The following is a 23,058-nucleotide window of genomic DNA, read 5'->3' on the forward strand; positions in this document are numbered from 1 at the left end:
TGATATTTGAGTCATTTCAGATTCTGTGATTGCAGTTTTTCAATGAAAAACAAAATTGCACCATTAGGAATGGAAAATCGCAGCTATTTAAAAAAGTGAAAAACACGGATTCCAAAGAATAAGACATTTGCTCCTCTGATTTTTTTAAATGTAGAAAGTTGCCATCAGCCCTGTTAAAATTTACAAAGCTTAAATTTTGTTTTTGTACTTTACCATGCTTTTGTAATTAACTATGCAATGTGACAATTGAAAATAAAAATACCGGGGCGCCTGGGTGGCGCAGTCGGTTAAGTGTCCGACTTCAGCCAGGTCACGATCTCGCGGTCTGTGAGTTCGAGCCCCGCATCAGGCTCTGGGCTGATGGCTCAGAGCCTGGAGCCTGTTTCCGATTCTGTGTCTCCCTCTCTCTCTGCCCCTCCCCGTTCATGCTCTGTCTCTCTCTGTCCCAAAAATAAATAAACGTTGAAAATAAAAATACCTATATTTAAGGAATAGAATGTTTTAGGGGTATTACCAGTCTTTGAATACAAATTAGAGTGTGGTTTCTCATCATAAAATATCATCTGCCTTGCAGGTAAATCAAAGTATTGATTATTATTAGGATAAACTATAGAAATAAGAGTTTTATTGATTTTCAAAAGATATCATATTAATGCATCTTTTTACATGTAGCTGTGCAGCAGAATTTTTCAATACTGTTATTATTAGTCACATTGATAGTGCCTGTGGATGTCAAAGATTTGCAGATATTTCATAAGTAGACACCATAGTGTGAGAAAATGACAGACCTCTTGGGAAGACTTACACAGTTTCTACCTCTCCCCAATTTCATCTTTCAGGAGGATCATTGACACTTATACATAATAGAAGTGTTTTCTATTGGGCAAATTTGTGTGTTTAGTGTATACCTAGTAATATGTGTATACCTAGTAATAGGCATATCTAGTAGGGAATGTTGTGTAGTGGGCTTGGGTAGTGAGAGAAAAACATCTATTTTAGCTTAGACTCATTTATAGTGGACAGCTTTAAGAGAAAGACAGAATGGAGTTGCCCAATCATTTTGTTAGCTCTGACACAAACTTTTTAAAACTCTTCATATTGTCTCTTGCCTTTCTCAGTATTTGTCTTAAGATAAGAACATGTATCACAAAATGACACGTATACTTATTACTGTGTTGTTTTAGGGTTACATGCTAGTCTCACATTATAGACTTTTATGATTTAATAGCATTGTTTACGATTTAGTAAAGAAGCATTTTAGGAAAATATACCTTCAAATAACAATGTTCTTATAAAGTCATTTTTGATACAATACTTACCAGATTATGTTAGATTTACATTTTTTTCTTCACCTGGATAAGCTCGATAGCAGTGGTAGTCAAATCTTCAATTGCTTTTGTCTTTGCTTTTGTTTCTGATTTTAATTTTTTTTAATTACATTTACATACTGCTTAAAAAGTCAGATAGGTCTACAAGGAGTAACCTGCTCTCTTTTTAGGTTCCTCTGCTTCCCACCATGCCTGTTTTTATGTACCCCTAAATCTATAAATAACATCCATAAATTAACACTTGTAGGTTTTTCAGTTGTAGGCAATTCCTGTTATGAAGGATGAGAAGTAGGTCTCTTTTATCCTCATTCCACTTCCAACTGCCCCCTGCCCCACAACACACACATCCTATGTCTCTTCCTATCCCCTCAATATGGCTAATTAGGGCAAGGCAAGTCTGTGGTGCCTACATTGTTATTACCATGTAAACACCTTCACAGATAAGCTATATTGTATGTTATGATTACATTTCTTTCTGGCACAACTTCTGTTTTCCATGGATTTAGTTATTGTCACATTTCTAATTATTTACTTTCCCTTGTGTCTCTTGCCATGTGATCTCCAAGAATCATTCAAACTGATCAACAGAGCAGGTATTTTGTTAATATTTTCTTCTTAGACACATCTATTGTAGAGGTTTCTGTTCTCTTGCTCAAATCAGAGTGGTGGCTCTCCCCGTCTGCTACAAAACTGCCATCCTGGGATATTTTACCATCACATTGGATATTCAAATGGCCTTTTTCCTTATTCTGTTCCCTGTTTCCTTGGTCCCACATCTTCTTTTTACTTGGTTTACTTTCTGGGTTTATATCTGGATATAAAACAATCAAATCAGCCAAAAGAAAACTGATCCAAGTTTGAGATATTTTAAATGTTTAATAATAATCTGTCTTTGATATCAGTCTTTAAAATGATTACTAGATTTACCATACATTAATTTGGTTAATGTGAGTGACCCATACACTGCAGATTCTGTTTCTCATGCTCTGATTGCTGGTTCTAGGTTAATGGCAGAAATTTTCCTTTTTTTTCATCTTTATTTTGCAGTTCATCTTTTAAATTTCCTAGCCCCTTTTCAGTGATTCTTACAACCAGTCCTGCAGTTCTAAGGTTCCCAGAGTTATTTTCCTGGTCTCTCTCTCTCTCTCTCTCTCTCTCTCTCTCTCTCTTTTTTTGAGAAAGAAAGTGAACGTATACATGGGTGCACTAGTGGGGGAGGGGCAGAGAGAGAGAGGAAAAGAGAGAATCCCAAGCAGGTTCCTCACTGTCAGCACAGAATCAAACTCTGGGCCAGGGGCGAACCCATGAACTGCAAGATCATGACCTGAGCTGAAATCAAGAGTTGGACGCTTAACTGACTGAGCCACCCAAGCTCCCCTCCTTGTCTCTTAAATTCCCTCTAGGAGTATAAAAATAAACCCACCCTAAACATAAAGCCCAAGCTATTATGTTCATGTAATTTAACAATTACATGATATTTATTTTTTATTTTCTTTATATCTTCAAGTAGCTTCCAAATTTGGGCTCTTCTTTCTTTATGACATCTACAGAGACTTACTCCTCCTTTGTTTTTCTTTTTGTCCCTCAGTAGTGTGTGGAAGAATGCATTTTGAGACAGAAACTTGGTAATGGATTACTAGAAATAGCCTGATTCATATTCATATTAAAGATTAAATGTACAGAATTGACAATTACTTGCAATATTACTTCTCTTCAAGTATGGTCCCTTAGTCCATGTAGATGACCAGGCTAGTCAAACCTGGGTGACTGAGTTAATCATTCTGTGGGCTATTTGTTGTTGCTATTGTTGTTTTCTCTAAACATAAGGACACATAAAGGAATAAGCTTGGCTGGGTGGGAATCATCTTTTTTTTTTTTAATTTACATCCAAATTAGTTAGCATATAGTGCAACATTATGTGGGAATCATCTTAAACACACATTTAACTATTACTGTTTTTAATAGAATCTTTATTCTACTTTCAGAGGTAACTACTGTGAGTACTGCTTAAGTATTGTTAAATATTGTAGGCTTAAACAAAGAATTAAGAATTTTAGATGGTGTGATAGAGGCAACCAAATAAGAAAGTCAGAATTTTTTTGTGTATCTTTTTATGTATCGCCCATTGTAGTAGAAACTTTCTTACACTGCACTTACTAGAATGGAAACTATGTGGACAGGAATTTTGTTTTGTTAACTACTGTATTTTAAGTGCTCTACACAGTGCCTGACACAGTGGGTTCTGAATGAAAAAATGTTTAATCCTGATAATAACCTGTTATGTGATGTTATCAAAAAGCTTAAGTTGTGTGCTTTGATTTTCATAGCTAATAGTAATAATTAACAGGTATGATTCAAATTCACATCGATATGACTCAAGTTTATGCTTGTAAAAAAATATTAAACTGGATTTAGCTGAAAAGTCTTCCTTGCTTAGATTCTTGTATTTTACATATTAATCATAAAACATGTGGAAATGTTGAAGGTGTACAAAAAAACTGAAAAAATAAACAAAAGAAGGGTCCTTTATGTAACTTCACATACTTTTCTTCATTAGTTTCCATTAGGATTCTATCTTTTGCCATGTTTTGACATAGAACTTAACGCTTATTTTAAAATTTTCTCTAAACACAATCTACCCTATTTTCTGTTTGTGAATCTTAGGAGAGTTGCCAAAGGGTGCGGTTTTCAGTGGTTAGGTTTTCAGAAATCATTCAAGTTGTTTACTCCAGCTTTCATTGTAATTAAACAATGATTTGCTTTAGACATTATCACTTGGCAGGCGCTATAGAAAACACTGTATCTACATCTGATAAAATGCAAAATTAAAAAAAAATCTATCACTTATTTCAGAAATTCCTGATACAGCTTGTGTCAGTAGCTTAAATAAGCTCAAATGTATGAGTACCTATAAATCCATTCCTCTTGGTATTTAATGTAATGAACAGAGCCTATTACCCTAAAGGAAATCCTAATTAAAACTCTATTCCTAGTTTAGTTTTGTTTTTTTCAATCACAGAAATTTCACTTTTGAAGGAAGCGCAGCGGTATCCTATAAAAAGCAACGGACGTGGCAGAGCTGACCTATATCTGAGTCATAGCTTGACCAGTTCAACAGCTCTGGGAACTTGAGCAAGTCCGGCAATTTCTCAGAACCTAAATTGATCCATATGTGAAATGTGGATGACAATTCATGACTGCCCCTTGGGGCTTTTGTGAGCATTAGATGAGAGAAAATATGTATTAAAACTGCTTTCTATTGTAAAACATTAAATGTCTTTGACGAGTAGTAGTAGCAGTATAATTACATTTGGATTCAGGGCAGCTTTCTTGGTGAGCTGTCCCTAAGGTTATGAATGATATAGCTTCACACTTCCACTGTGATCAACAACAGTCTGTTCCCCTCTTTCTCTGTCTCATCTTTTCTTTCCTGCCTTCCTTTGAAAATAGATTTGAGACTTGTTGCAAGTAAAATATGTCCATTATGATTAACAAAACAGAAATGGAAGGAAGTTTAAATAATGAAAACTGGATTCTAAGTAAATTCTGAGAGTTAATATGGATAACACTAAAACCAAGAATAAACTTTGGATTGTAGAACTCGATGTGAGTAGTACAATAACTGCTGCTTATTAGGATAATGCAGCAGTACTGACAGTTTCTGGGAATTCTAATTCATCTAAGAAAAATGCACTCTACTCATGTAACTGTGCCTTCACACATTCAATTAAAATATATTGGGGCACCTTGGTGGCTGGGTCAGTTAAGTGTCTGCCTCTTGATTCTGGCTCAGGTCATGATCACATGGTTGTGAAACAGAGCCATGTCAGGCTTCAGGCTGGGTGCAGAGCCTGGTTAAGATTCTCTCTCTCTCTCTCTCTCTCTCTCTCTCTCTCTCTCTCCCCCCCTTTACCCTTTCCCTGCTCATGAGAGCGTATATGCACTTTCTTTCTCTCAAACTAAATTATGTGGATAAATATACATATATATATATATACACATATATAAAACACTTAGGATGTTTTATACAATGTTCTAGTTAACAGTGAGAAGGAAAATGGACATGCTTTGACATCAAGTCAATTTGGGTAAGAGATACAGAAAAAAATAAAATGCAACTTGTAATTAAAAAATATATTCTTTTCTTTAATATGATTATTCACTTATTTTGAGAAAGAGGGCTGACAGTGCAGAGCCCGCTGTGGGGCTTGATCTCAGGAATCGTGAAATCATGACCTGAACTGAATCAAGAACTGAACGCTTAACTGACTGAGCCACCCAGGTGCCCCCAAAAATATATATTCTTATAAGTTCTAATAAATAATATGAAAGAGAAGCCCTGGATTATGTGAGCGGGAGTAAAGGAGTAACCTATTTTACTTTGTGGAGGGGTTCAAGAACATGTTCTTCAAGGAAATATTTGGGTGTATTTTAAACATTTATAATTTTCTTAAAAGTTAATCATTTTTAATGTTCATTGACTAATTCATCCATTCACTCAACTAATACTTGAAGATTGTCTCTATAAGTATAAAAATAAAAATAATAGACAACTTTTAGAGAGCAGTTATGAATCATGCATTGTTGTAAGAACTTTATATATGTATAGGCTTCTTTCATTTTTGTAATATTTCTATGAGGCAGAAAATATTATACTCATTTTACAGATGAAGAAACTGAGAAACAATAAGTAACTTGCCTAACTAGGGTCAGCAGTTTGGAAGTGATAATGAAAGAATTCCATTCCATAGTCTGACTCACACTATATACCTCTAAGCACTAACTTGTTACCTTACTGAGCTCAACAATGAAGACCCAGAAATATGGGTAAATAACAAAAAAAGAGCTAATGTAGTGTTCTCAGTCCTAAAGTAAAGGAATGCAGATGGAGCTGTGGCAATACAGGAAAAAAAAAAAAAAAAAAAACCAACTACCTCCAAGCAAAAAAAAGAGCGTGCTTCTCAGTGAAGTATTTGACTTAAGCCTTGAAGTGTGAGAAGAGTTAGCCTAAAGTCTATTTGCTATTCTAGAATGAATAAAATGGTAAGTTCTCTGAAATTTTGGAAGCTGAAAAAGGTGAAGGAGGGGGAAAAAATCTGCAGGCCTACCACTGTAAAAATGGGTGACTGCTTTGAGGGAACTACACAATATTTGAGTGTGGTTCTCATTGTAGGAAGGGGTTAAAATTGAGCATGGGAAGATGGGTCAGGGACAGATCATAAAGGAACTTCCGATCCAGGCTAAGGAATTTGTGCTTTATCTTGGATGCTATGCAGGAAGCTATTTCGAGAAAGGTACTGTTAGTAAATTTGAGTTTTAGGATGATCACACCAGCAGCAGAAGATAGGAAGAGGCTGGGCAACCAGTTAGGAGGAAGCTGTTGGCAATAATTGAATTACAAAATGATAAGAGCCCCAAACAAGGCTGTGTAAGTTAAGAGGAAGATATGGATTAAAAACCTATTTATAAGATGAAATGCAAAGGACCTGGTGAACCATTTGGATGTGAGTTTGAATAACAGAGCTGTAGTTTAGGATAGGTTTCCAGATTTCTGATCTGAGAGACTGAGCATGTAATTATGCTGTTCACCACATTATAGAAATCAAGAACTAGATAGATCTTAGAGAAAAGGTAATGCATTTAAATCTGGACATCTCTGTGAGATGGCAGATATCCTGTAGACAGTTGAATATGTGGATCTGGAGCTGAGGAATGAGTTCTGGGCTGGAACTGTGGATTTGTTACAAAGCCAAGAAAATGGTTAATGAAACTGTATCTAAAAATAAGAAAAGCCACATATTCAGCCCTAGGGAACACTAGCATTTAGGGAGGAGTCAAAGAAAGAAGAAAAGTCTTCATAAAGACTGAGAGTGTAACCAGAGAGAAGAAAAGGAGGAGAGAATTTCATAAGAGAGGTGTGACCCATAGTGTAAAATGTGTTTCTTGGGGTGCCTGTTTGGTTTACTTGGTTAAGTGTCTAACTCTTGATTTTGGTTCAGAGCATGATCTCATGGTTGTGAGATTGAGCCCCATGTTGGGCTTGACACTTAGTGTGGAGCCTGCTTAAGATTCTCTCCCTCTCCCTATCCCCCTCCTCTGCCTGCATGCATGCCCCCCCCCCCCCCACAGGAGTGAGTGCACACTTCTCTGCTTTCTCTCTCTCTCTCTCAAGAAACCAATGTGTTTCAAGGTTAACTTAGTTAAAGACAGAAAGTGATCACTGAATTTGGTTATATGCAAGCCATCTTTCACTTATTCACCCAACCAATATTTAATGAGAGATTACCATGTGTCGATTACAATGCAAGACACTGAGGACACCATATTAGCAAAAGAGATACTTGCCTCTGTGTTCACGATGCTTGGTCTAATGGTGAGTATTTATCAAGTAATCTCTGAAGTAACTATCCAGAATCAAGAGGCATCAACTTGGATAGTGGGAATTGCAAGAGGAGAGGTCTCTGGTGAAAGCCATCTTTGAATTGGCTTTCACACAAGCTGGTCTAGAGAGTGCAAAATAATTTGTGATGGTTCAAGTTCAAGTAAGACTTTTTCTGCCATCTCTTTTCCTCTTTCCTATCAATGCCTTCCTTCTTACATCCAGGAACAACGTGACAAAGAAGAGGGATTGAAGCAGGTGTTAGCTGGGAGAGAGAATATTTAATAATAAAATAAAATCTGGAATTTTGATTACTATCTTGGACATTCTAACTATTGAATAGAGACTGAGTTTGAGACATAAAACTACAGCACAGCCATCCATGACTTCTACTAAGCAGAGAAGCCATGGGATTGGCCAAAGTTTTCCTCAACAGGCAGGGGGATAGTACCCCAAATGATTTTGGAAGTTACCCATGGGAGACAAAAAATAAAGTTACCTTTGCTATTATGTCAGGAGTTGTGAACTAGGGAGGGTTGCAGCAAATTGAAGAGTTAAGAGATGAGAAGTGAAAGTAAATGGGCAGTTCCTTTTGCAAATATACTTATAAGAAAGTATAGAATGAGAAGGAAGAAGGCTATAGTGAGTTTTCTTTTTTGAGATATTGGAAAAAAATCTGAGCATATTTGTATGCTGAAGGGAAAATAGACATTGATAAAGAGAGAGTGTATAATTCTTGTATGTTTATTAATTCTTGAGTTGTGATTAAACAAAGCTCTTTATCCCTGGATCGTGACTTTTAGCAGCATAATCAAGAAACTGTGTGGTTTCTTTATAAATTACTTTTCTTTCTCAAGTACTCAATTTTATTACTTGTCATTTGCAAGTCAAAGAATTCACCATTTCCTGTGAAATTGCTTTAATTTAGCAATGACTTGGAACTTATCTTGGAATCTTGTAGGAATGAAAAAATGTGTAAGCTCTATGACAAACTGTTTTATTTATTTTAGTGTATAAATTTTATTCACTTCTTCATTCCCAGCAGCTGTAACAGTACCTGATACATAGTACATGCTAAAACATATTTGGTGAGTGAATAACTTATGAGTAGTATCAGAAACCTACAAGATTGGGTAACTAATAGTGAGTGAAAAGTCCCACATAGAAAACAGTAATATTAGGTCACAGCATGTTTGAGTCAATCAGTTTTAAAAATTAGAAGTAAGCCTGAAAAAAGGCTTTACTTGGTTACTGATTTTGTATTTATTAAAAATGAGACTGATGAGTAGGTTCACTTCTGTTTTGCCTTTACCAAAAATTCTGTGAAAAAGTGAGGATGGACAAGTAAAAAGAGAATACATGTGTCTAGTCTACTGTCACTAAACCAGTGGTGGGACCAACAATAAATTCCAAGTTTTCAGATGCAAGGATATATAAAATACATTTCTGGAGCCATAAAATTCTCTTAAATATTTTAAAAGAGAAGTCTATCAACATTCCAAAAGCACTACTCATAGTTCAACCTAAGTAGTACTTCCTTAAGTAGAGAATACTGTTTTAACTCCATTATTTCAGACCTGTCCTTATTCATTCAGTCATATTAGAGTGTTTTTGTTGTTGTTTTGTTGTTGTTGTTGTTTTAATGCACACAATATAACAAAATGAGTTTTGTCACAAACTATAGGGATATAGAATTCTGACATTGGAAATTATGGGCTGAATTCAACAAAGAGATCATGATTACAGACTTTTTACTGAATAGTTTCTCCTTTTGCATTTTAAGCATGTCAATAGCACCCTTATTTATCATCGTCAGCTATTTTCAAAACTTAACCACTGGTTTTAACAATAATTATTATTATATTTACAGAAAACTGACAAAGCAGATGCAGTTTGTTACAGTTACAGGTTTTCTATAAATAAAGTGATAATTATCATAGGAAAACTTATATTTTGCATATGAATAAACAGAGCATCGGTGACACTTCTTTCTTGAGATTAAGGATGTGAAAAGTAGCTGGTTAGGATGTTCAGCTTCTACATTTAACAAGCCTTTCAATAAGACCACCCTAATGTTTCCTGTATGCTAAGCAATAATTAAATAAGAATAAGTAAGACATGTAAATGACACCTTATTAGTAGGTGCAATTGTTAAATTATTTTCTGTAGCTCTACTTACTTAGATACGGTTTTAAACAGAGATCTATCCTAGGATAGTATCTCTGAAGAAGAGATGTACCTCTTTTAGTCATTTAATTCGTCTTTTGAGGTACACCGTTCATAGTCTGGACCTTGTGTATACTAAAGCTAACTTGAAGGAGTATCTCAGGATGTGCAGATTATTTAAGCTCATACGTGCTTTGGTTGACATTTTCAAGATTCTTCCTCTTTCTTCCCCATTGTCTGTTTCCCTCCCCCATTGTCTGTCATGATAATTCCTGAAATCATTTCCCAAATAAACTCTACTAAAATTCTTGCCCCAGGATCTATTTTAAGGAAACAACCTAAGACATAGGTATTCATAATTGGAATTTACATGATAAAATATATAAGGCAAACAGCATTCATATCTATAGGTATCAATTGGAAAGAATAATAATGGTGATAAAAATTACTGCCATCTTATTGAATGTTGTCAGGTAATTATGTGCCAATGGTAAGTCCAAATAATTTTATGTATTAATGTAATCCTGCCAGCATTTCTCCCTATGAGGTAATTATATTATCATCCTCATTTTATAAATGGAGATACTAAGGCTTAAAGATTCTAAGTCAGTTTACTTTGGTCCCATAACTAGTAATTATTGGAGTCAGGATTTAAAGTCAATACTTTTAATTATCACTCAGGAGAAAGTCCCCCCAAATTGCAAATTTATTTAAAAAATTAGGTCCTCTCAGAGTATATATATTTATTGTAAAATAGTATTATTTTTATATCTCATTTGTTGTGAACCTTAACTGGCATTGGTTTGTGTTGCTGTAAGTTTCACGATAAGTAGAAATAAAGATTTTGTTTTATTTAAAAAGTAATTGTATATTGACCATGGACAATAGTAACCATTATAAGGAATTCTTCCAAAGCACAAATGAAACTTGAAGCACAGTAGTCACATGAATCATCAACCACATGCAAACTTAACTTTTCTTAAGAAAAAAGGCTTGAGTCCAATAGGTTGAAGCAATAAAGTAATAAATCTTTTGGAAAAGAATCTTATTTCTGGATTGTTTTAAAAGGAGGAAGTTTTTATTTTCTATAAAAATGAAGCCAATGGTTTATACTAAAATATTCAGGATAAATTCATATTCATTAAATAGCAAAAAACCTGGCCTTCTTAGCTGTCATTGGTTTAAAATTAACCAGACAGGATTGTGGAATCATAGGAGGAAATGATGGAAATGGAAATAAAAACAAGTTTTTCAAGATTAAGAAAAATTCCCTAGCTTCTGAAGATTTAATTGTACTTAGTAAATATCTTTGGTACATATTAAAAAATAAATAAAAATCACATGTGTTTATTTTAATAATAACATCATTATGGTGAAAAAAAAGTACTATTTTGAAGAGCTTAAGCACTAATATCTGGCAAATATTTAACTAAGCTGCTCTTTTCTATACAGTGAGATTACTTTTCCATGACTCTACATGAATTTTTTTTTCCTTTTCCTTTCCCTCTTTCCTTCTTTCTTCCTTCCTATCTTCCTTCCTTTCTTCTTTTGTATTTTCCTTTCCCCTCCTTCCCTTCCTTCCTTCTTTCCTTTCTTCCTTGGGAAATAAATGACACAGTTTTGTCTTACTTACGGTCAAGCTTAGATATACCCATTTCCCCCAATATACCCAAAGTCAGAGAGAAAACAGAAGACAACTCTTCATTTTCTTTAAGTTCACTGTAATTCTGCAAGTAACTATTGTAAAATATAAAGTCAGTATTTTAAAATTGAAATATGTAGTTTATTTTCTCAGGAAAGGAATAAATATCAGGAAAATAACATACTTAGAAAAAAGAGTACAATGAAATTATCTATATAAATTTTGCCAACAAATGTCTTATTTAGTGATTATAATTTATTTGCAAAAACAATTTGATCTTCTGTAAAAGGATAGAGCAAATATATCTCTCTAATCTTAAGTAATGGCTCCTTTGTCATATTTGGCTTTGCATTATTATTAGTTATATACATTTTTGTCAACCTAACTAAATTTTGATCTTCTCAGGGGTAGATATCATTTAATTATTCAGTGAATATTTATTGTACATCTACCTTGTGACAAATTGTGTGCTAAGCTCAGGGATACAAGGACAAATGAGAAAAGGCCTCTATCCTTACAGAAACTTGGAAAAATTGAGTCAGAGTGAAGGGTAATAGATAAATGCCACGATTAGTGTCGGCTGGAATGTAAAGAGGTACATATTTATATGAATTTAAAAAGATGACACAAATTTAGTCCATTATGGGATTTGTGAAAAATAACTGACATCTTATACAATAAAGCAAAAATCTTGATCTTAGGAAGATTTTATCGAATTTGTATGTACATAAGCTAAGATCTAATCAACTGCTCTAGCAAATTTTGTCAGGATATAAAGTTAGCAGACACCAAAAATATTCAGCATGGCTTAGCCAGCTTTGCTAGAGTGATAAATTAAATCTCAAATCTATAACTGGTGGTATGCTTTATAGAGACTGTTTTTAACTACAACTCTATATTTCAGAAAGAACGTGTTGAAAGGAGAGAAGCCAAATATTCAGTTGGCCGATTTCCTTTAGCATTCTTACCAGTGCATAAGTTTTTGTTTGTTTGTTTTTTTGATGCATAGAATTTTGATTATCTGTGAAGTGAATTCAGAACAAACAAGCTACAGGGAATTAGATAAACTCTTTGGTTTCACTCATGGGACTGAATTTCTGTAAACAGGCTGTGCAAATAATACATTCAAGTTTTTTACCAGCAAAGGAGCTAATTATCCATGGAATGGTAGAAGAAATAAAGCATTATCACAGTACATTTCTTGGATCCAAACTCCTGCAGGGTCAGACATCATATTTTCTGCTCTTTATGCATCTGTCCCCACAGTATTTAGTACAGTACTGATTGTGTTAGGTGCTCAATGAATACTCATTGAATGATGATCCATATTTCACTTTACAGACTTAGAGGGTATATTTTATACCTATCATCTATGCTCCTCCATTATTGGCATTGATGTGATATTAGTGATTTTAACTATACTAGCCTACTACCTCAGCTCTAATTTCTTTTACCTTTTGTAGGCCCTTCAAGTCCTGAGATAACAGAGAACACAGATTATAGTATGTCTAAATCCTGAGATTTTGTAAATACCATCATACCTCCTGGAGTTGTGGGATTATGGCTTTGGAGGACTTTAAAACCAGCTCAAGTAAGGACATTTGATGGAGCCTCATAAATCATACATTTTTCTCTTAATTGCAACATACCATAGACTCTTTTGCTTCAGTAACTCTCCACTCCCATCACTGTAACAAGTGCTAACAGGGGAGATGGGAGGAACAAATCACCCTCAGTCCTAAAAACACACATATTCTTATGAAATTCTCTAATTCCTATGACATAAAATACCTTTCCTTGAACAATGGTAAGATTCCAAGTAGGTGGGGACTTTTCTCAGCATCTTAGTATAGGCTTTGTTTTTTTTTGTTTTTTTTTTTCCTCTTAAGCAGCGCAATTAGATTAGATGAAAACCAATCCATGTAAATCCTATATGTCATGTTCATGGGAATTTTGATGGTCAATTATTTTAAAATAATAGAAAATGTGGGTGATTGCTGCGTAGTCAATATCATAAATAAAAAAAATTCAGGATGATAGAGAATTGAAATGGCTCCTGGTATGGCAGAAGAGGAAGTAAATAATATCAATGAAAGCAAATTTAGAAACTCTTGCGAATTAAGTGAGGAATCCAGAATTGCTTTCTAATTCTTTTCGGCATCTCTCCAAAAAGCGTATTTATTTTCAACAACAATACTTTTAACCACCCAAGACTGATCCCCAAATATCTAATTAAGTGATCAGCATATAAATGAAGTGTCCATCTTATTTAGAATGTGTAAGAAAAATATTAATTACATTCAATACTTCATCATATGGCCCTCCCATTCTAAGAAAAAGTTCAATACCTCTTCTCTTCTTCCAGAACTTGCAGTTTGTGCCAAGTGTGTATGTTTATTAAATAGGTTTTCAATGAATGTACTTGTTTTTGTAAAAAAAAAAAAAAAAACTAGTTTGCTTCTTTTCTGGTCTTGCATCATAGTTTTGCAAAACTGATTTAAGAGCTACTCTCCAGCTGCGTGCAGAGGAAAAAAGAGTAAGACAAGAAGCTGGTGTAAAGCCCGCTACCAAGGATAACAATAGCCTGGAGGGAGAAAGTAACACACTGAGATCCAGTCTTTTACAGATGCTAGTGGATGAGTTGTTCTGAGAGGACAAAGTCCTGCTTGGAGCCACCTGTTTCCAAAGACCTTTCCCTTGCTCTTCAGCTTGTCAGGTTTACTGAGGCCAGCCAGGGTTCAGGAGGCAGGAGAAACCCATTTGTAATACTCAGGCAATCTCCGGTCACAGGTGAAAAATCATGCAAAGAACAGGAAATACATAAAACAAGTTCAATCAGATCATTTAAAAATATGTGTTCATTTATTCATTCATTAATTTTTATTTTCATTTTCATGGAAAAGTAAAAAACAAACAACCAGAAAAGAAACCATAGCTCAACTACATTTAGGTTTCTATAGGATCCAGGTTCTTCATTTTCCTCAAAATAGAAAAGCCTCTTATATTACACATCATTTGATCCATGGAAATAAAGGTAGGTCCTCATTTATTTTAGTTCTTGACCCTTCCCAACTTGGTTTAGAAGAAGAAACTACCTTTGTCCCCTTTGAACTAAAGTAAGGCAGGCACAAGTCTGACATGGGATAACTTCTGCAAAAGGATTGATTAAATCTCTCTTTCTTCTCAAGATGAAAAGGATCTTTAAAAACAAACTGAGGTTTTATATCTGTAGGTATTAAATTCTCCCCTTGCATTTGCTTTCGCTCAATGTAGCATTTGTGTGGTTTATTACAACATCTTTCATGTAGCAGATCTAAAAACCTCTTTGTGAACTTGAAGATAATGGCATAGTGTGCTATAGGTTTTAAAGATCTGGGTTTTAAAGCCAGCAAGCAGCCCTTTGCAGAGAGTAGCTGTCGTGCTGATGTGAAAAGTTTCTTTTTCTGGCTGTGGTTTAATTCTCCATTCATTTTAGGAATTGCTTCCTACAAATAAAATGTTTGATGGCTATTTTTCCCTTCCTAAAGCAAGCCTAAAGCAGAAGTTGCCAAATTTAAGGGTAAATAAGAACCACCTGGCGTGTTTGCTAAAATGTTGATTCCTAGGATTCTCAGCTAATACATTGATTTAGGAGACTTGGGGTGGGACCCAGGAACCCACCTTTCAAGTGACTACTCAGTTGACCCTGATGCAGGGATCGTGTAGAAAAACACTAGCCTAAACTAATTCTGGAAAAAAGTGAACGTAAGTGTTCTAGATAGCTTTTTTGCAAGATATTTTATAGGTTTAATTGATGAGTTTACTCCATATGGTCAAAAACAAAACAGTGAATTATTTTCTTTTTAAAGTTTATTTACTTTGAGAGAGAGCGTGCACACATTAGCAGGGGAAGGGCAGAAAGTGAGGGAGAGAGAGAATCCCAAGCAGGCTCAGGGCTGTCAGCACAGAGCCCAACGTGGGGCTTGAACTCACAGATTGTGAGATCACGCCCTGAGCCAAAACCCAGAGTCGGATGCTTAACTGACTGAGCCACTTAGGCGCCCCACATTTTTTTTCATGAAAAAAATTAGATTTAAAAGGAAGTACCATTACCTTCCTTTCCAAGGGAACTATGAGTGCTATGCACAAATATGTAATGGAAAAGCAAATTACCCCATTGGTTTGATTTCAAAGCAGCACAGAAATTTCATAAGAGCTGATTGTATGTCATGAAATCCGATTCTTAAAAAGAGTCTTGGTAGAGATAAACCTATAGATTATAGTGTAGATTAGTTTAAGAAGTAAGATTCTGTTGTATGTTCCAATTTGTTGGCTGTCAGGTCAGCATACACTACATAAAGAGATGGCGAAACGCCTACCATTCTAGCATAAATGTTGATATTCCTCCACTGAGAAATTGAACACAGGCCTATATCCTTTCCTAGCTCAGTTCAGTTCATGAGTTGTTGAAGGGGAAGATGATAGTGGGCCCTTTTTGGCAGCACCTGGGGACCGGTCACACCTGGAGACCCTTTAGTGAAACCCAGGAATGGGAAGGAGAATAGAAAGCATCTGAAGTATTCTGGTGGACCACACAGTGATGCTGCTCAAACCTGATTGACCAGCTGCCGGTAACGCTGCCAGCTTTGAGGAATTGGCCGCCTGTCTGCAACACCTGGAGAAATGATGGATGTACACCTATTGGAGTTCCATGTTACACAGACTCCTAGAGAAGTTACTTTGGATTTACACATGCTTAGCTGGTTCCTAGTGTTGTAGTCCTCAGGAGCTTTCAACCTCGTGTCATCTAACACTGCTAAAAAAATTAACCCTTTGTCTTTCACTTATTACAGCTGTATAGAAAATAAAGGGAACACAGCAAGGTGATGAGGAAAACAGGCTCTGGATCTAAGATACCTGGATTAATAGACTGGCTCCACCAGCTTTTAACTGTGAACCACTGAGCATACTAACACAATATTCTGTATATCAACTTCCTTATATGTCACATGAAGATAGAAAATATCATACCTATTATATGAAGTATCAGAATTCTTAGCAGGGTTAAATTAGTTAACATGCATGAAGCATTCATCATAGTGCCTCGCACAGAACATGTGCCCAATAAGAGTTAGTTTTATTATTGTTGTTATTGCTGTTGATTGATAGAGAAAACAAATGGAAAAAGTGTCATTCTTAATTTGAACATGCTTTTAATCAATATGTACATTGAAATATGCTTTGCACATAACAGTTTGCACACATTTTAATTTTCATTAAGTTTTGACAAATATGTACACCTGTGTGATTGGCATTCCAATCAATAGATAGATTATTTCCATTATCCCAGAAAGTTCCCTAATGCAGTTTGCAATATCTCACCCCCCACTCACACCAAGAAATAATCTGGTATCTAAAACCATAGCTTTAGGGGCGCCTGGGTGGCTCAGTTGGTTAAGTATTCGACTTCAGCCCAGGTCATGATTTCGCAGTCCATGAGTTCGAGCCTCGTGTTGGGCTCTGTGCTGACAGCTCAGAGCCTGGAGCCTGCTTCAGATTCTTGTCTCCCACACTCTCTGCCCCTCCCCCACTCACACTCTGTCTCTCTCCCTCTGAAAAATGATTAATGTCAAAAAAATTAAAAAAAATAAAACCATAGCATTAATTTTTCTGTTTTTAGAACTTCATATGGATGGTATCAAATAGAACGTCCTCTTTTGTGTCTGGCTTTTTTCACCTAACTTTATGGTTATGAAATTCATCTTTGTTGTTGTGTATATCAGTAGTTTGTTCCTTTCTGTCATTAAGTATTCTGTTTTCTTAATATACCGCAATGTGTCCAATCACATGTTGATGAACATACAGATTTTTTCACATAAATCATTTAGGTTTTGGCTATTAGGAATAAAACCTCTCAAACATCATTGTACACATCATTTTTGTGAATATATTGTGATTTATTTTGGGTAAATATGTAGAAATGGAATTGCTGCTATATAGGTTAAGTGTATGTTTAAACTTACATAAGAAATTGCAAACTCTTTTCCAAAGTGGCTGTTTCATTATACACTCCCACCAGCAACCTATGAGACATCTATTTATTCCACATTCTCAACAGTTGGTATTATTATTTTAAATTTTAGTCATCCTATTTAGTGTGAAGTGATATGTTTTTAATTTGAAGTTTTCTGAAAACTAATGATGTTGAGTATCATCTCATGTATGTTTTGGAAACTTCTATATTATCTTCTTAAGTATCTGTATAATCTTTGGCAAATTTTTGTTAGTTTGTATTTTTATTATTGCATTGGAGGAATTCTCTATTTAACTGGAATATATAAAGTGAATTATTATCTTAGCCTTTTTATTGTCTTAATGATGTTTTCTAGGAGCACAAGTTTAATTTTCACAGAGTATATATAATTTATTAATTTTTTTAATGGTTAGAGGTTTTTTGTCCTAAGAAATCTTAGCCTACCTCCATATTGTAAAGACATTTTCCTATGTTTTCTTGTAGAAATTTTATAGTTATCTTATATTTAGGTCTATTTCACATCTTGAGTTAGTTTTTAGTATGGTAGAAGTTGAACTTTTTCTTCCATGTATATTCGGTTGCTCCAAAGTTTTTACAGAAAAATTATCCTTCTTCCATGGAATTGCCTTGCTGCTTTATAGAAAAGATCTGTTGACCATATAAATATTTGTCTATTGGACTCTTTATTCTGCTGTCTTTATACTGATACCACGTTTTTTGACAAATACAGCTTTACCATATACTTTGAAATGATATAGCATATGTCCTCCAACTTTGTTATTTTAAGTACTTTACATTTTCCTAATCGTTGTGGAATCAGCTTGTGAATTTCTTTTAAAAAAGTCTTCTGGAATTTTAATTGGTACTGCACTCTACCAGTGCATCCATTTAAGGATAATTGACAATAGCTTTGAGTCTTCCAATCCTTGACTAGTATATTCCTCCATTTATTTTGCTCTTCTCTAAATTCTCCCAGCAACGTTTTTATAGTTCCAAAGTAGAGAACTTGCACATCTTTTCTCTGATGTGTTTCCAAATATTTTGTGTTTTTGTTGCTATTGTAAAACATTTTTACATTAAATTTTCTGATTGGCCTTTCTATATTTCTCTCTCCCTCTCTCTGTGTGTGTGTGTGTATAGAATATATATATATGTGTATATATATATTGTATACATATACATATACATATACACATATATATATGTGTGTATATGTGCCCACTAGTATTCCTGTAAAATATTCTGTATCATTACTAATTTTTTTGGCTATTCTATCAATTATTTCGATACATAAAATCTTTACCAATGATTGTGGATTGGTCTACTCTTCCTGTTAGTCCTGTCCATTTTTGCCTCATATATTTTTAGCTCTGTAATTAAATAAGTACACATTTATAATTATGTTGTCCTGATGAATAAATCCTTTTATCATAATAAAATAACCTTCTATCTCTGGTAATACTTCTTGTATTGAAATAATCTAGTCACACTAAATTTCTTAGACTTGTGGGTTGAATAGTATGTTTATTTCCATTCTTTTATTTTCAACTTGTGTGCACTTTTATATTTAAAGTATGTCTCTTTCATACCTAAATGTGAGACAGGAAACCATCAAAACCCTAGAGGAGAAAACAGGCAACAACCTCTTTGACCTCAGCCACGGCAATTTGTTGCTTGACACATCTCCAAAGGTAAGGGAATTAAAAGCAAAAATGAACCATTGGGAACTCATCAAGATAAAAAGCTTCTGCACTGCAAAGGAAACAATCAACAAAACTAAAAGGCAACTGATGGAATGGGAAAATATAGTTGCAAATGACATATCAGATAAAGGGTTAGTGTCCAAAATCGATAAAGAACTTAACCAAGCTCAACACCCAGAAAACAATCCAGTGAAGAAATAGGCAGCAAACATGAATAGACACTTTCCCAAAGAAGAAATCCAGATGGCTAACAGACACATGAAAAGATTCTCAATTTCACTCATCATCAGGGAAATACAAATCAAAACTACACTGAGATACCACCTTACATGGGTCAGAGTGGCTAAAATGAACAACTCAGGAGACAACAGATGCTGGCGAGGATGTGGAGAAATGGGAACGCTCTTGCACTGTTGGTGGAAATGCAAACTGGGTCAACCACTCTGGAAAACAGAGCGGAAGCTCCTTAAAAAATTAAAAATAGAACTACCCCACGACCCAACAGTAGCACTATTAGGAATTTATCCAAAGGATACAGGAATGCTGATTCATAGGTGCACATGTACCCCAATGTTTATAGCAACGCTTTCAACAATAGCCAAATTATGGAAAGAGCCCAAATGTCCATCAACTGATGAAAGGATAAAGAAGATGTGGTTTATATATACAAGGGAATACTATGTGGCAATAAGAATGAAATCCTGCCATTTGTAGCAACGTGGATGGAACTGGAGGGTATTATGCTAAGTGAAATAAGTCAGAGAAAACCAGATATCATATGTTTCACTCATGTGGAACTTGAGAAACTTAACAGAAGACCATGGGGAGAAGGGAAGGGAAAAAAATAGTTACAGAGAGGGAGGGAGGCAAACCATCAGAGACTCTTAAATGTAGAAAACAAACTGAGGGTTGATGGGGCAGGGAGAGGGGAAAATGGGTGATGGGCATTGAGGAGGGCACTTAAGGAGATGAGCACTAGGTGTTGTATGTAAGTGATGAATCATGGGAATCTACCTCCAAAACCAAGAACATGCTGTACATACTGTATGTTAACCAACTTGGCAATAAATTATATTAAAAAAATAAAGTGTGTCTCTTTCATAAATATCTAATTGAGCCTTGGATTTTTAACTAGTCTGACAATTATTTAATCAATGACTTTCTAGGATTCCATTCTGGCTCTTCTGATAGATATTTCGCTATACTTACTGGTATTTTATTTTAGTGACTGCTTTAGAGACTACAATATACATCTTTAAGTTGTGAAAGTCTGTTTGAATTAACATTATACTACCATGGATAAGAATCTCACAACAGTATAATTTTAACTACCTTTCTTCTATCCACTGTGATATTGATGTCAGATATTTCTTCTATATATAAACCCCATAATACATTATAAATATTAATTTTTGCTTTAAATAGATAATGGGTTTTAAAAATTTTTATAATCTTTATTTAATCTTTTATATCTATCCACATATTTAATATTTCCATTGTTCTCCATGTCAGTGGTGTTTTCAGTGCTCTTCAGGCTGTGGTTTGGCTTCTTAAAGACACATCTGTTGTATGCATAGAAATGATTTCACAGAGATCTGGAGCACAGATTGTATCACCGAGTTAGTTCTATTTTGAGCAAGGGTGCTGACCTCTTATACATTGGTCAGTCAGTCAATGGCTAAGGTCCACTCCCACTCCTCAAGATAGAGGATAGCCTCCTGCGTCAGGTGGTTCCTATTAGTGGAAGACCACTCTCTAATGATGGGGCATATGTGATTTGTAATCAGCCAAGATCTGGCCAAGGCACCAAGGCCTCCACTATAGGGCTATCCTATAGGATGCAGTACACTCCATAAACCAACAATCTCTATTTATGATTTGTCTCAAATAGAATAAATAGGTTCAAAACCCAAGGGGCAAAAATAGAAGTGGCCCTATTTACTCTTCTTTCTACTGAGCTACTTGGGAGGAGTTGTGTTTCCTATCACCACATGTTTAGGCTCAGTGGATATGGAGGTATTGGTTAGTAGTGGGGATAGGTGCTTCCATGAAAGGATAGAGTAAAAGTCTGCCTAAATTTAAAGATGCAGCTGCCATCTGATGATTGTGGGTTGCTTTGTCTGTGGAAGAGCAAGCACAGAAAGGGTATACTCAATCCTGATCTTCATGAGCAGGTGTGACTGGTTTTTTTGTATGGAGGCTGGATAGAATGTTTGGTACAAAGGTGAACCACTGGGGCATTTTGGGGTATCTGTGTCCCATTTTAATTATATATATAGGCATACAAAAACAATAATGGCATGGATAAGGCCATGATAACCAGGGGTTCATTCAACTACAGGGATGAGAGTCTGGGTCACCTCACTAGGCAAGATATTAGATTATAGAAATGCTATTCTAGGGTGATTGAATGCTAGAAGATAAGTATCAGTTTTGTCTTGGAGAGCAACTACAGCAGTGCAGACTCTATTCGTTCCAATAATACATCCCTCCTAAGTTTTTCCACGAACTATGACCATAGTATTCTAAAGACACTGAGAGAACTTAATGTTAAAAGCATTAGCAGCTGAGTGGGGCAAGCAGTGAGCTGTAATAGTCTCTGTGGTGATTCAGAGAGTTACTTCTTCAGATCTCTTTACTGGGCTGGTGCTTCCATCTCCCAGCTGATGCAAGTTTGCTGCTACCTGTCCAGTTAGGGCTGATGGAAGCTAACTCATTCAGAAGTTTGCCTCCATTGGCCCATAGACAATAACTGATTGATACAGGGGTTCGAAAATCTGGTCCTTCTGTCTCAAGGGGGGAATAATACTGCAGTGAAATTTATGCTCTACCTCCCATCCCCTCCTTGTCCCCTTACCAGACTTAGACTAGACTTTAACTGAGACTATATCCATGCAGGCAGATTCCTGCTCAGGTTCTGTGTCTAGGGAATCTGAGCTAAGACACAGAGAAAATCAGCTTCTGTGCTCCACTTACCCCTTTGGGCTCTTGCTTTGCTTTGCTTTTGGCGAGGGTGGGGGAATTCCTTAATTTCTTTCCAGCTGGTTAAGTTCATTTTGAAAGATTAAAAAAAAATATTTTCTTCATCAGAAGGGTTAATCTTTGAATCTGATTTCACATACTATTGGAAAATGGGTCAGTGTTTTTTATCTCGGCTCCAATTTTATCCAGACCATTTTCTTAGATACAGTATTTATTGAGCACTTACTATGTACCAGGCAGTGTTCTAAGGATATTATATCTATTAACTGATTTAAAACCAGTCTTTAACCCTATAAATTAGGCATACATACTATTTCCATTTTATGGATAAAGAAATTAGGATACAGAGAATTTAAACAGCTTATGTAGGCTCATCCAGATGGTAAGTAATTGAACCAGGATTTAACTCAGCAGTATGGCTTCAAGAGTCATGACATTCTACTATCTTTTAGTAGGAATTTCCTGGCTAAGTTCTTCCATAATTGTTTTACATGGTAGTTAAGTGCCTGAAGAAGGGTTGGGACATTGATTTTCCGATCACCTAATACATATGTTTTATAATGTGTAAATCTGTGTTGAGAAGGAAAAGGTTATATGGTCCATACAGATTTTTTGCTGTCGAAGTTTGCTCAACCCAAGTGTTTTGTAGCCATTTGATTGCAATAAATTATGCTTCCAGAGGTTAATATCTACAATAGGATTGAATAACACATCAAGATAACAATATAACTAGAATAATAACTTAAGAAAAAGGATTTGTGACATTTTATATATTTTGCATTACATTTCTACTAATAGGTTTTTCTTGAATACCTATTATCTGCCAGTAATTTTCAAATATTGTC

The sequence above is a fragment of the Prionailurus viverrinus genome, chromosome B4 (genome assembly GCF_022837055.1).
Source record: "Prionailurus viverrinus isolate Anna chromosome B4, UM_Priviv_1.0, whole genome shotgun sequence".
Taxonomy (NCBI): domain Eukaryota; kingdom Metazoa; phylum Chordata; class Mammalia; order Carnivora; family Felidae; genus Prionailurus; species Prionailurus viverrinus.